Source organism: Suncus etruscus, chromosome 6, assembly GCF_024139225.1.
Source record: "Suncus etruscus isolate mSunEtr1 chromosome 6, mSunEtr1.pri.cur, whole genome shotgun sequence".
NCBI lineage: Eukaryota > Metazoa > Chordata > Mammalia > Eulipotyphla > Soricidae > Suncus > Suncus etruscus.
In genome coordinates this window covers 104,537,599-104,550,949 of record NC_064853.1, presented here as the reverse complement: position 1 = coordinate 104,550,949, position 13,351 = coordinate 104,537,599, and the positions used below count along the sequence as shown (strand labels likewise).

General features: G+C 46.4%; 1 protein-coding gene across 1 annotated transcript in view; it reads right to left on the bottom strand.

The window, feature by feature from the left end:
• The window catches only part of PAK2 (p21 (RAC1) activated kinase 2), a 68,790-nt gene extending 63,023 nt beyond the window's left edge, over positions 1-5,767 (bottom strand). Inside the window, exon 1 of the mRNA XM_049776032.1 lies at positions 5,523-5,767. The gene's annotated coding sequence lies outside the window, so the exon portion shown is untranslated. The remainder of the gene's footprint in view (positions 1-5,522) is intronic.
• Positions 5,768-13,351: the final 7,584 nt, after the last annotated feature.

The following is a 13,351-nucleotide window of genomic DNA, read 5'->3' as shown; positions in this document are numbered from 1 at the left end:
AACCAACAACAACAATAATGCAAGGGGTAGAGAAGAAACGATGCAAAGTGAATAAAGGTTGTTTTTTATGATTTAGGTATATTAAAAAATCCCAACACTTCAGTGTGAAATTTTTTCTGATTAACAATAGCATAAATGTTTATATGTCTCAAGGTAAATGTTTTTGTTTTGTTTTGTTTTGGTTTTTGGTTTTTTCGGGCCACACCTGTTTGATGCTCAGGGGTTACTCCTGGCTAAGCGCTCAGAAATTGCCCCTGGCTTGGGGGGACCATATGGGCCGCTGGGGGATCAAACCGCGGTCCTTCCTTGGCTAGCGCTTGCAAGGCAGACACCTTACCTCTAGTGCCACCTGGCTGGCCCCTCAAGGTAAATGTTAATTAGTGAAACTTAATTTTCCTGAAGAAAAAAAAAATGTTTTTGCAGTATCATAGACTGTGCCCAAGGCGCCCTACTGTTGACCCACATTCCAACCTGAAAAACTTCTCACTTAACAGTTTTAGCAGCAAACATTTGGCCCTTTGATCTGACCTCTTTCAGAAGTTAGTCTCAGATTATGTTTGGGAGTATCATATTTTCTGTAAAAGCAATTAAATATAAAACCTATTTAGATGGAGTATTGATTTAATGCTTATTAAGCAATTTAATACTGCATCTGTTTAAGTTCTTTACCTGCATTGTCTTATTTGTTATGAACAGTCACATAAAATTTGCATTATACCTTATAAATGTCCCATTTATAGACTTAAAAAAAAATCAAATCTTCCAAAGAAAGAAACATTTATCTTGCTTAGGGTATTCAAGTGGAAAAGTCAGGATTCAAATCCAGGCTCTAGCTGCCAATCACTTGAGACACGGAATGCTAAACACTGGCCCTTACAGATAACAAAACCCTTAACTTCTGAAAGAATGTTTAAATTACTTTTGAAAAAAAAATTAATTGAAACAGCACTGCATTATAATATCAAACAAGTTTCAGGTATTATAAATTCGTTTCTAGGTACAGAATGCACTCTATGAGAAAAAATTCACCAAGGCAGACTATCCTTTTATTGTTATTGTTTTTTTGGGCCACACCCAGAATCGCTCAGGGGTTACTCCTGGCTCTGTGTTCAGAAATCAAACCCAGATCAACTGCATGCAAGGCAAATGCTCTACCTGCTGTGCTATTGCTCTGGTTCAGACAGACTACTCTTAAAACAAGATAATGAGGGGCCGGGTGGTGGCGCTAAAGGTAAGGTGCCTGCCTTGCCTGCGCTAGACTTGGACGGACCTCGGTTCGATCCCCCGGTGTCCCATATAGTCCCCCAAGACAGGAGCAACTCCTGAGCCTTACAGGGTGTGGACCAAAAAAAAAAACAAGATAATGAGTCTTCTGAAAGTGAACTAGTAAAACTGATCTCTCGGGGCTGGAGAGGTGGCGCTAGAGGTAGGGTGCCTGCCTTGCAAACGCTAGCCAAGGAAGGACCACAGTTCTATCCCCCAGCGTCCCATATGGTCCCCCAAGCCAGGGGCAATTTCTGAGCGCTTAGCCAGGAGTAACCCCTAGGCATCAAACAGGTGTGCCCCCCCCCAAAAAAACTGATCTCTCATCATATAATTAAACAATCAGCATTTAATGAAGGTAATGAGGCAGCAGGGCAACTTCCTTTTATTTCTGTTCTCTCAGGGACAAGAATAATACAAGGAACAATTCAAGATTTGTAAGTAACTTAATTTTTCAGATTTGAAAGTAACTTATACCCTAATTAATATAAAATTAGTTCTCTAGAAGGGCTTTCAAAAAAGAACTGATCAGAACCCCAAGTCCTTAAATTCAACGTGGATGATTCACTTTCAGGTTTTATTCAAAATTAGAAGTTGTAAAGTCAAAAGAAACATTGAGACCAGACAAATAGTACAATGATTAAGACAGGGGTCTTGTGAGATGCTTGCCTTTTACTAAGGTTCTAATCCTGGCAACCTTTATGGTTCCAAGAACTGCTCTAAAAGGCAGGAGTAACCCTGAGACACCAGGTGTGACCCCCCCCAAAAAAAAAACCCAAACAAAAAAGGACACTGTTCTCCTGGCTCCATCTCTCCGGCTCAGGACACTGTTCTTGTGCACAGCTAATTTTGGCTCCATCCTGGGCAACTCCAAGAGTGGTCCCTAGGGTCGTTGAGATAGCATGGAGGTAAGGCGTTTTGCCTTGCATGCAGAAGGATGGTGGTTCAAATCCCGGCATCCCATAGGGTCCCCTGTGCCTCCCAGGAGCGATTTCTGAGTGTAGAGCCAGGAGTAACCCCTGAGCGCTACCGGGTGTGACCCAAAAACCAAGAAAAAAAAAAAAAAACAAGGGCTGGGAGAGATAGCACAGTGGCGTTTGCCTTGCAAGCAGCCAATCCAGAACCTAAGGTGGTTGGTTCAAATCCCGGTGTCCCATATGGTCCCCGTGCCTGCCAGGAGTTATTTCTGAGTAGACAGCCAGGAGTAACCCCTGAGCACCGCCGGGTGTGACCCAAAAAACAAAAAAACAAAAAACAAAAACAAAAAAAAAACCCAAGAGTGGTCCCTGAGCAGAGTGCCCAGAGCACAATCGGATATTTAAAAAAAAAAAATTATACTTCACACTGGCAGACTGAAGATAGGGAGAATTTAACAGAAACCTACTTTATCTTTAGCTATATAAACAAGATCTCTTTTCTTCAAAAAAAATATAGCATGAATTTTAAAGTTTCTTAGCTGTCTTAACAAGTTTTACATTGCTTTGAAAGAGTATAATTGAAAAGAAATATAAATCACTGTTTTCAATGTCTATATGGAAACCCACCTATTGTAAAGAATAGAAAGTATAAGAACCACCATTCATTCCTTTAGTAGGTAACTCACCTAAAAACCTACTGTTTTTATGAATCTGGTTTTGCAAGGTTAGCACTAAATATCACAAAGTCCAGGAGACTGAGTAAGTCTTTGAATAAAGGTAAATCAGGAACCAAGGCCCAAGGGAAGCAGAACATCTTGGAACTTTTATCACCTGAATGCAGCATGGACTGACATCATCAGATCAAGTATCAGGCTCCCACATTCCCACAGGATAACTAACAGGATCTCCCATAAAGAATAACTAGTATTACCAAATGATCACAATACTGACGCTCAGTACTTATTCATTTAGAGAATAATGAACCATTTAGCAAAAACACAAAATGGACTTAGGTCAACCTCCTTCACCAGAATCTGGAATCAGATTTAAGACCTACATATCTGGGCCCGGAGAGATAGCACAGGGGCGTTGCCTTGCAAGCAGCCGATCCAGGACCAAAGGTGGTTGGTTCGAATCCGGGTGTCCCATATGGTCCCCCGTGCCTGCCAGGAGCTATTTCTGAGCAGACAGCCAGGAGTAAGCCCTGAGCATCGCCAGGTGTGGCCCAAAAACAAAAAAAAAAAAAAAAAAAAAAAAGACCTACATATCTTACAAGACACATTTTTTTTTAGGTTTCTTTTTTTATAATGTGAATGTAAATCAATGTCCTTTGAACACGATAATTATTGCCAAGAGATTTAGGACCAGAGACAGCACAATGGGTAGGGCACTTGCCTTGCCCACTGGCCAACTAAATTCAATCCCCAGCATCCTATATGGGTCCCTGTGCCCATCAGAATTAAGTGCCAGGAGTAAGCCCAGAGCGCTGCCAGGTGTGGCCCCCTAAACCACAGTCAAAATTGAAACAAAAAAAGTCAAAAGAATTAAAAGAGGGCCCGGAGAGATAGCCGCCTTGCAAGCAGCCAGTACAGGACCAAAGGTGGTTGGTTCGAATCCCGGTGTCCCATATGGACCCCTGTGCCTGCCAGGAGCTATTTCTGAGCAGACAGCCAGGAGTAACCCCTGAGCACCGCCGGGTGTCTCCCAAAAACCAAAAATAAATAAATAAATAAATAAATAAATAAATAAATAAATAAATAAATAAATAAAAGAGATGCCTGAGGTCAATGTCGGTAACATTCAAGTACATTAGCAAAGCTTTTCACATCTATTCTCATTCTCTCTCTCCCCGCACTCACCCCCTTGACGCGCACACACACACACACACAACTGACTACCTACACAGCACAAAGTGTGTTTTCCAAATACCACTGAGCTTCTGGCAAATCAGACAAGTTCTAACCTGCTTTAAAAATTACTAGTCACACGGTCTTCCTCCCCAATCTGACTTTATTTAACCTGATTCTCTCTTGGATAGCCCTACCCAAACAAAACAAAACAAAACAAAACAACAAACAACAACACCCAAAGCGAATTCTTGCTATTTCAATATCCTGCCGACTTACAAGAGCGGAAGAGTTAGAACAGTGGAGGAAAGGGGAAAAAAAAGTGACGTGCATAAGAAACAACTTTGATCCAAAACACAACTCGGCTCGGTGGAATCCTAAGGGGCTTACTAGCCATTCGCATTCACCTTTACGGAGGGGTGAGAGAAGAAAAGCAAGCGGCGCTGAGATTAATCTTAATCAATGGGCTTTGGTTGATTTTTCTTTTTCCTACGAAGAAGCAAAGCACGCCTAGAGAACCCACACCCATTGTGAGGGCAGGAACCGGGGCAGAGAGACGGGCAGAGGCCTTGGAGGCCCCAGACTGGCGATGGCCATCTCCTCCCTCCCCGGGTGAGGGTCTCTAGTCTTGGCGGAACGAACTGTGCGAGTGTGTGCGGTGTGCCCGGGCGGGCTCTCCAAAAAAGCCAAACCTGAGGCCGGAGAGACAGCACGTTTTGCCTTGCGTGCAGAAGGCCAGTGGTTCGAATCCCGGCATCCCATGTGGTCCCCCGAGCCTGCCAGGCAGTGATTTCTGAGCGTAGAGCCTGGAGGCACCCCTAATTGAGCGCTGCTGGGTGGGACCCAAAAGCCAGAGAAGAAAAAAAAAAATCAAACATGGTGAAAAGAAGAAAAGAAAAGAAAAGAAAAGAAAAGAAAAGAAAAGAAAAGAAGAGAAAAGAAAAGAAAAGAAGAAAAGGAAGGCCAGCAGCAACTAAGTTACCTAAAGCACAAACCAACGTCCGGGCTGCGGCGCCAAGTGGGATGGCGAGGAGCACCCCAAGAGGTGTCCGGTGCCCCGGAGGCTTCCCCGAAGGAAAGGGAAATAAATGCAAAGGCAGAGGCGCTCCAAAGCCCCCTGGGACTCCGGGGCAAAGTGGGGCGACGGCGCGGAGAAGCGGGGGGCCGAGTGAGGTGGGAAGAGGAAGAGGCGCGCGGGGGACGGAAGAGGGAGGCGAGGCGAGGCGAGGCGTGGCTGCAGCCACGGAGCCCGGGGCCGGCGGGGCTTTGGGGGCGACGGGGACCCCGCAGCAGCCCGTCGACGCGGCCTGGGCGCCCGGGCGAGGCGAGGCGAGGCGAGGCAGGCGAGGGCCTGCGGGAGGACAATGAGCCGCCGCCCTTCCCTGCCCTGGCCCGGCCCGATCCGGCCCGCAGCGGCCGCAGGTGGCGGCGGGGCCGGGCCGGGCCTTGACGGGCGAGGCGGGCGGAAGGAGCGTCCGCCCCGGCTTGCACTCACCGTGCCCGGCAGAGGGAAGGTCCCGCTCGGCTCGGCCCGGCCAGGCGCCTCCGTCCCAGCGCTTCGGGCTCCGGGGACGCGCGCGGACAGCGACGGGAGGAGAAGCGGCGCCGGACGCGACGCGGCGAGCCCCAGCCAGGGTCCCGAGACGGAGGGCGGGCGAGCTGTCGGGCGGGAGGCAGGGCAGCAGCCTTCGGCAATGGCGACCGGCCGGGCCCGAGGGGAAGCGGAACCACCGCCGCCGCCGCGCGTGGCCAAACCCCGGGGGCGGGCGGGGACACGCCCCCGACGGGCGCTTCCTGGCCCCGCCCACCAATGGGGCCGGGCCGCGCCGCGCGGGGCGTGCCGGGAGTTGTAGTTTTCAAGGGGCCTCGCGCGTTCCCGGCTCAACGAGGCTTTGTCTCTCCCGGCGCGTCTGTCTGTCTTTTCGGCCCAACCAGGATGCTGAAAGAGGAATGCGGCTGTTAGGCGAAGCTGCCAGCCACAGAAGGGGTTTTTGTTTGGTTGGCTGGTTTTGGTTTTTGGTCGCATCCGGTACTCCTGGCTCTGTGCTCAGAAATCAGCCCCGGCATGCACAAGGGACCCTATGGGATGCTGGGATTCGAACCATCGCCCTTCTACATGCAAGGCAAAAGCCTTACCTCCATGCTATCTCTCCGGCCTCTCCGGCGCCAGAAGGGTTTTTTTTTTTTTTCCCCCTTATGATTCATCCATTATCCATTGTGGATTTTTTTGTTTTGTTTTTGACAGAAAACATTTTATTTCATTTTGGGTTCTGAAGAATCACACATTCAGCTTCAATGCAATGCTCACACACACTTTGAGGGCGCAGCTGGAAATTGCTGTAGTGCCAGAGATCACAGCAGAGCTATTCGGCAGAAAAAGCAGGGTTGTCGTGACAGTGTCGTGACAGTGGGGCATGCAGTAGCACTGGGGATTGATACTTACATAGCAGACCCCTTAGCCACTGAGTAGCCTACCTGGTCTATGAGCTCTTTATTTTGCTTTTTCTTTTATTATTAGTCACTGTGATTTGCATTTTACACTTCAATCCATGGCAGGAATTCATGCATATAACATTCGGACACCAGACCCACTATTATAGTGGTCATATCACTCCAATCTCCTGTCCACTTCACCCAATCATCTTCATTCCACTCCTCTAATCTCACTGCTCTGGTATGCTTTGCTCTATACAAGCAAAGCTTAGATTCTGTTTAGATTTTCTTTCTTTCTTTTTTTTATTGGTTTTGGGGTCACACCTGGCAGTACTCAGAGGTTACTCCTGGTTCTGTGCTCAGAAATTACTCCTGGCAGGCTTGGGGTACCATATGGGATGCCAGGATTCAAACTACTGTCAGTCCTGGATCGGCTGCGTGCAAGGCAAACCACTCTACCACTGTGCTTATCTCTCTGGCCCTGATTCTTTTGCTTTTTGATGTTTCCATGCTGTGGGTTATAATACACATGAGAGAGCATTCTATATGTATCTCTCCTCCCTGGCTAACATTTAGCATGATACCCTCCAGTTCCATCCACATAGAAGCGAATTACATAATTTTCTATTATCTTATAGCTGAGTAGATTCCATTGTGTATATATAGCAGGGTTTTTTTTTTTATCCAGCCATGTGTTTTCACCTACAAGCCTACATATTTATGGCTGTTTTACTGCATAATCCCACCTCATTGCAAATTAAGAGCTGATTTATCCATAGAGGAGTCATCAATCAGTGTTTAAATGTATAGCAAAAACTGCTCAGGTATAAGGAATGCAAGGGCAAATGTTTTCTGTGTATACAAATATTAAAGCAGTAATTAAATTTACCTTGAGTAATTTTTTTTGTTTGTTTTTGGGTCACACCCGGCAGTGCTCAGGGGTTATTCCTGGCTCCAGGCTCAGAAATTGCTCCTGGCAGGTATGGGGGACCATATGGGACTCCGGGATTTGAACCGATGACCTCCTGCATGAAAGGCAAACGCCTGGGCCCGGAGAGATAGCACAGCGGTGTTTGCCTTGCAAGCAGCCAATCCAGGACCAAAGGTAGTTGGTTCGAATCCCGGTGTCCCATATGGTCCCCTGTGCCTGCCAGGAGCTATTTCTGGGCAGACAGCCAGGAGTAACCCCTGAGCATTGCCGGGTGTGGTCCAAAAAGAAAGGCAAACACCAGCCCTCCTTGAGTAATTTTTACCTCATATATGAGTATGAGGTAAAACTGCAGAAAATTGATAGGGTAGCCAGATAAGACCTTTGTGAATGTGTCTAAATTTAGAGGTCGCATCATGCAGTAATAGGAATCAATTCTAAGGTCCTATGCTCCAGCCTTTTACACCACCTCTCCAGCCTCTAGAGATGAGGAAGTGACAAAACAAAGATTCACAAGAAGTATACAAGGTAAACCATTGCAGAAAACAGAAGGAGGAAGCCTACGGCTTGCTTTGATCACTTTACAGGGATTATGTAGCTGGCACATGTTTTTTTATTTTTTAAAGGTGGCGGGCCAGATAGTATGGAGGTAAGGCATTTGCCTTGCATGCAGAAGGACGGCAGTTTGAATCCCAGCATCCCATATGGTCCTCCAAGCCTCCCAGGAGTGATTTCTGAGCATAGAGCCAGAAGTAACCCCTGAGCGCTACTGAGTATGACCCAAAAAACAAAACAAAACAAAAAGGTGGAGTGATATGTATCATGAAGGATTTTATTATTGTTGTTCAGATAATATGGCTATGAAAGTGTTAACTCATGAAAGATTTTTTTAACATCATTGTATGGAGTTTATTAGTATGAAAAAATAATAAAAAGGAATTCATACTTATTCTAAGAACTACTTTAGAATTTTAAGAATGTTCTCTGATTTATACTTTTATTTATTTATTTATTTATTTATTTATTTATTTTTGGGCCACACCCGGCGTTGCTCAGGGGTTACTCCTGGCTATCTGCTCAGAAATAGCTCCTGGCAGGCATGAGGGACCATATGGGACATCGAGATTCGAACCAATCACCTTTGGTCCTGGATCGGCTGCTTGCAAGGCAAACGCCACTGTGCTATCTCTCAGGGCCCTGATTTATACTTTTAAAATGAGATTGTTTGTTTGTTTGTTTGTTTGTTTGTTTTGGCCACTCTTAGCATTGCTTAGTGGTTGCTCCTGGCTCTGTGTTCAGGGACCACTCCTGGTGGGCTAAGGAGACTATCTGGAAATCAGGAGAGTGTGCAAGGCAAACACCCTGTTCACTGTACTATCACTCTAGCTCCTAAAAGGATTAAACTATTTTTGTTTTTGTTTTTGGGTCACACCCAGCAGCGCTCAGGGGTTACTCCAGGCTCTACACTCAGAAATCGCTCCTGACAGGCTCAGGGACCATATGGGATGCCGGGATTCGAATTACTGTCCTTCTGTATGAAAGGCAAACACCCTACCTCCATGCTATCTCTCCGGTTCCTGATTAAACTACTGTATACAGAATGGAGTATATAGACATGCAAAAGTAGAAGGGAAGTGAACGAATTCTGCAGTAATTATGATTGGTATTAAGGAGAAAGTAATGGAAATTAGTAATCAAACAGTGCTTATTTACAGGAGTAGATTAAAAAAAAAAAACATGGGGCTGGAGAGATAGCATGGTGGTAAGGCATTTGCCTTTCATGCAGAAGGTCATCGATTCGAATCCCAGCGTCCCATATGGTCCCCCGTGCCTGCCAGGAGGAATTTCTGAGCATGGAGCCAGGAGTAATCCCTGAGCATTGCCAGGTGTGACCCAAACCCCCCCCCCCCAAAAAAAAAACATAAAAAAAACTATATCAGGGCCCGGAGAGATAGCACAGCGGCGTTTGCCTTGCAAGCAGCCGATCCAGGACCAAAGGTGGTTGGTTCGAATCCCGGTGTCCCATATGGTTCCCTGTGCCTGCCAGGAGCTATTTCTGAGCAGACAGCCAGGAGTAACCCCTGAGCACTGCCGGGAGTGACCCAAAAACAACAACAAAAAAAAAAACTATATCAGACCACAGTAGAAAAAAATTAAGGAGTAATACAGCACAATATTAGATATGGTTCCATTATTAAAAGACACATAAGGGGCTGGTGAGGTGGCACTAGAGGTAAGGTGTCTGCCTTGCAAGCACTAGCCAAGGAAGGACCGCAGTTCAATCCTCCGGCGTCCCATATGGTTCCCCCAAGCCATGGGCGATTTCTGAGCGCTTAGCCAGGAGTAACCCCTGAGCATCAAATGTGTGTGGCCCAAACAAACAAACAAACAAACAAAAAGAAACAAAAATGTTGGATTAAGTATTGCATTCAGTCAAAGATATAACGAAGTTTTTAAGAAAGAAGTGGAAGTAAATTTGCTTGTCTTTCAAGTGCCACAACTCAAAAGACAGGACAGGAAACCAGAGTGGTAAACTGGATGATGAAGTCATGATTGTGCGGTGGGTAATACCCATCTTAGGCACCTCCATGTATCTATTGGTTGCACAGGAGACAAAAGATCAAAGACAAATCCTTGGACCAGTACAAGGAAGTGGAACTGTATTTCTACATAAGATTAGGTAACCTAAAGAGCTATTCTCCTGTAAAATAGAGTGGGGGTGAAGGAGGTAGAAATCCTCTACACCAGCCCAGGAGATAATAACATTTATTTTTTTTTATTTATTTATTTATTTTTGGTTCTTCAGGCCACACCCGTTTGATGCTTAGGGGTTACTCCTGGCTAAGCGCTCAGAAATTGCCCCTGGCTTGGGGGGACCATATGGGACACTGGGGGATCAAACCATGGTCCTCCCTTGGCTACCGCTTGCAAGGCAGACACCTTACCTCCAGCGCCACTTCACTGGCTCCAAAACATTTATATTTTAGCATACATTTAGTATAAACAGGGATAGTTTTCCTCTTAGAATTCATAGCCACAATTTTTTCTTCACCTAAGAATGTGAACATTCGGGACCGGAGAGATAACATAGAGGTAAGGCGTTTGCCTTTCATGCAGGAGGTCATCGGTTCAAACCCTGGCATCCCATATGGTCCCCCGTGCCTGCCAGGAGCAATTTCTGAGCCTGGAGCCAGGAGTAACCCCTGAGCACTGTAGAGTGTGACCCAAAACACACACACACACACACACACACACAAGAATGTGAACATTCAATGCTGCAGCAATAGTACAGCGAGTAGGTAAGGGACTTGCTTTGCAAGTAGCCAACCCAGGTTCAATTCCTGGCATCCCATATGGTCCCCTGAGCACCATCCAGAGTGATTCCTGAGTGCAGAGCCAGGAATAATCCTTGAGCACTATCAGGTGTGGGGAGGGAAAAGAAAACAAACAAAATAGAATGTGAACATTCAAAAATCACAGTACCTGCACTGTCTGAGAAATCTCAAGTCAAGGGAAAGGTCCTAAAAGAAAGGAGATGTAGGATGTGAGGGAGATCTGGCTGTGACATCTGTCACCCCATTGATCGCCAGGATTGATTCGGCTGATCTGGCTGGCTAGGCGGGTATCCCCTTCCTCCCTCACCGCTCCATGTGCGTTTCTCCCGAAGCTGCGTGCTTGGTCGAAGAGGATGGCCTTCCCCGAATAGAGACGGACCGTTCTTTGGTCGAGGGTATAGAACCCCCAAATAAGCTCTCAAGAAAGGAAATATAGCTCAGCAGTAGAGCTCCTGCCTTGCATGTGTGAGGCCCAGCTTTCAATCCCTAGCATCTCAAAAGAGGAAAAGAATACAGTGGTCTGTGAATACTAGGGCAAATCCTCACTCCACAAATGTGTAAAAAGATGTCCATGAATAGGATTACAAACTAAGTATGAGTGGCATGGTTGTTGCCATGTACAGGGCCAACCTGGGTTCAGTCCCCAACATCTCACGTGGTCCTGTGAGCACCGCCCAGAGTGATCCCGAGTAGAGAGCCAAGGGTAAGCCCTGAACATAGCTGGGTATGGCCCCAAGTCAAAAAATAAATAAGTAACCAAATGTAATTAGAATACACCTGTATAAGTCACTGTGAGTGAATCAAAGCAAACCATTCAACAAAGATGAAGCCCAGGGGTGAGGATGGGGGATGGAAAAATTAGAGAAGGGAACATTAGAACAATAAAAGAAGGGAAATGTACCTGCCAGAGACAGGCTGGGGGCAAGAAGAAAACTGAAGATACTGGTGGAGAGTAGTAGACACTGGTGAAGGGATGGGTGTTGGAATGTTGTACTTCTGCAACTTAATCACAAATATCTTTGTGACTTAATAATCCATGGTGATTCAATAAATTATAAATGATTTTTTTTTTTTTTTGGTTTTTGGGCCACACCCGGCGTTGCTCAGGGGTGACTCCTGGCTGTCTGCTCAGAAATAGCTCCTGGCAGGCACGGGGGACCATATGGGACACCAGGATTCGAACCAACCACCTTTGGTTCTGCATCGGCTGCTTGCAAGGCAAACGCCGCTGTGCTATCTCTCCGGGCCCCAAATTATAAATGATTTTTAAGAAAATTTAAAAGGGCCCGGAGAGATAGCACAGCGGCGTTTGCCTTGCAAGCAGCTGATCTAGGACCAAAGGCAGTTGGTTCGAATCCCGGTGCCCCATATGGTCCCCCGTGCCTGCCAGGAGCTATTACTGAGCAGATAGCCAGGAGTAACCCCTTAGCACCACCGGGTGTGACCCAAAAACCAAAAAAAAAAAAAAAAAAAAAAAGAAAATTTAAAAAAGAGGGCCCGAGAGATAGCACAGTGGTAAGGTGTTTGCCTTGTACATAGCCAATACAGGACAGATAGGTTCGAATTCCGGCATCCCATATGGTCCCCCAAGCCTACCAGGAGTGTCTTCTGAGTGCTGAGCCAGGAGTAACCTGGAGAGCTGCTGAGTGTGACTCAAAAGCCAAAAAAGAAAAAAAGATGAACTCTGGAACTTTAGCTATCAAAATGATTGATCACAGAATATAAAGTAGGTTCATGGGGCCAGAGATAGTACCTGCTTACCTTGCATATGGCAGACTTTGGTTCCATCTCCAGCACTGCATATGGTAACCCACGTACTGCCACAAGTGATTCCTGACAGGAGTAAACCTGGAGCACATCCAGGTGTGGCCCCCAAGTAAGTTCATTACAATTATTAAAAATTAGTAGGGGGGCCGGGCGGTGGCGCTAGAGGTAAGGTGCCTGCCTTGCCTGCGCTAGCCTTGGACGGACGCGGTTCGATCCCCCAGCATCCCATATGGCCCCCCAAGCCAGGAGCGACTTCTGCGCGTATAGCCAGGAGTAACCCCTGAGCGTCACCGGTGTGGCCCAAAAACCAAAAAAAAAAAAAAAAAAAAAAATTAGTAGGAAGGAGGTGGGATAAGATATTGGGTTTTGGACCCGGAGATAGCACAGCAGCGTTTGCCTTGCAAGCAGCTGATCCAGGACCTAAGGTGGTTGGTTCGAATCCCGGTGTCCCATATGGTCCCCCGTGCCTGCCAGGAGCTATTTCTGAGTAGACAGCCAGGAGTAACCCCTGAGCATCGCCGGGTGTGGCCCAAAAAACAAACAAACAAACAAAAAAAGATATTGGGTTTGGGACCGGAGAGATGGCATGGAGGTAAGGCGTTTGCCTTTCATGCAGAAGGACAGTGGTTCGAATCCTGGCATCCCATATGGTCCTCCGTGCCTGCCAGGGGTGATTTCTGAGCATAGAGCCAGGAGTAACCCCTGAGCGCTGTTGGGTGTGACCTACACATCAAAAAAAAAAAAAAAAAAAACATTGGGTTTATTTATTAATTTAAATGAACAAGCATCTTTGTAAAAGAAAGCTAATTAGTTGGGATTAAACTGCACCTTAGATACATTAAGGAGAAAATCAGAAAACTG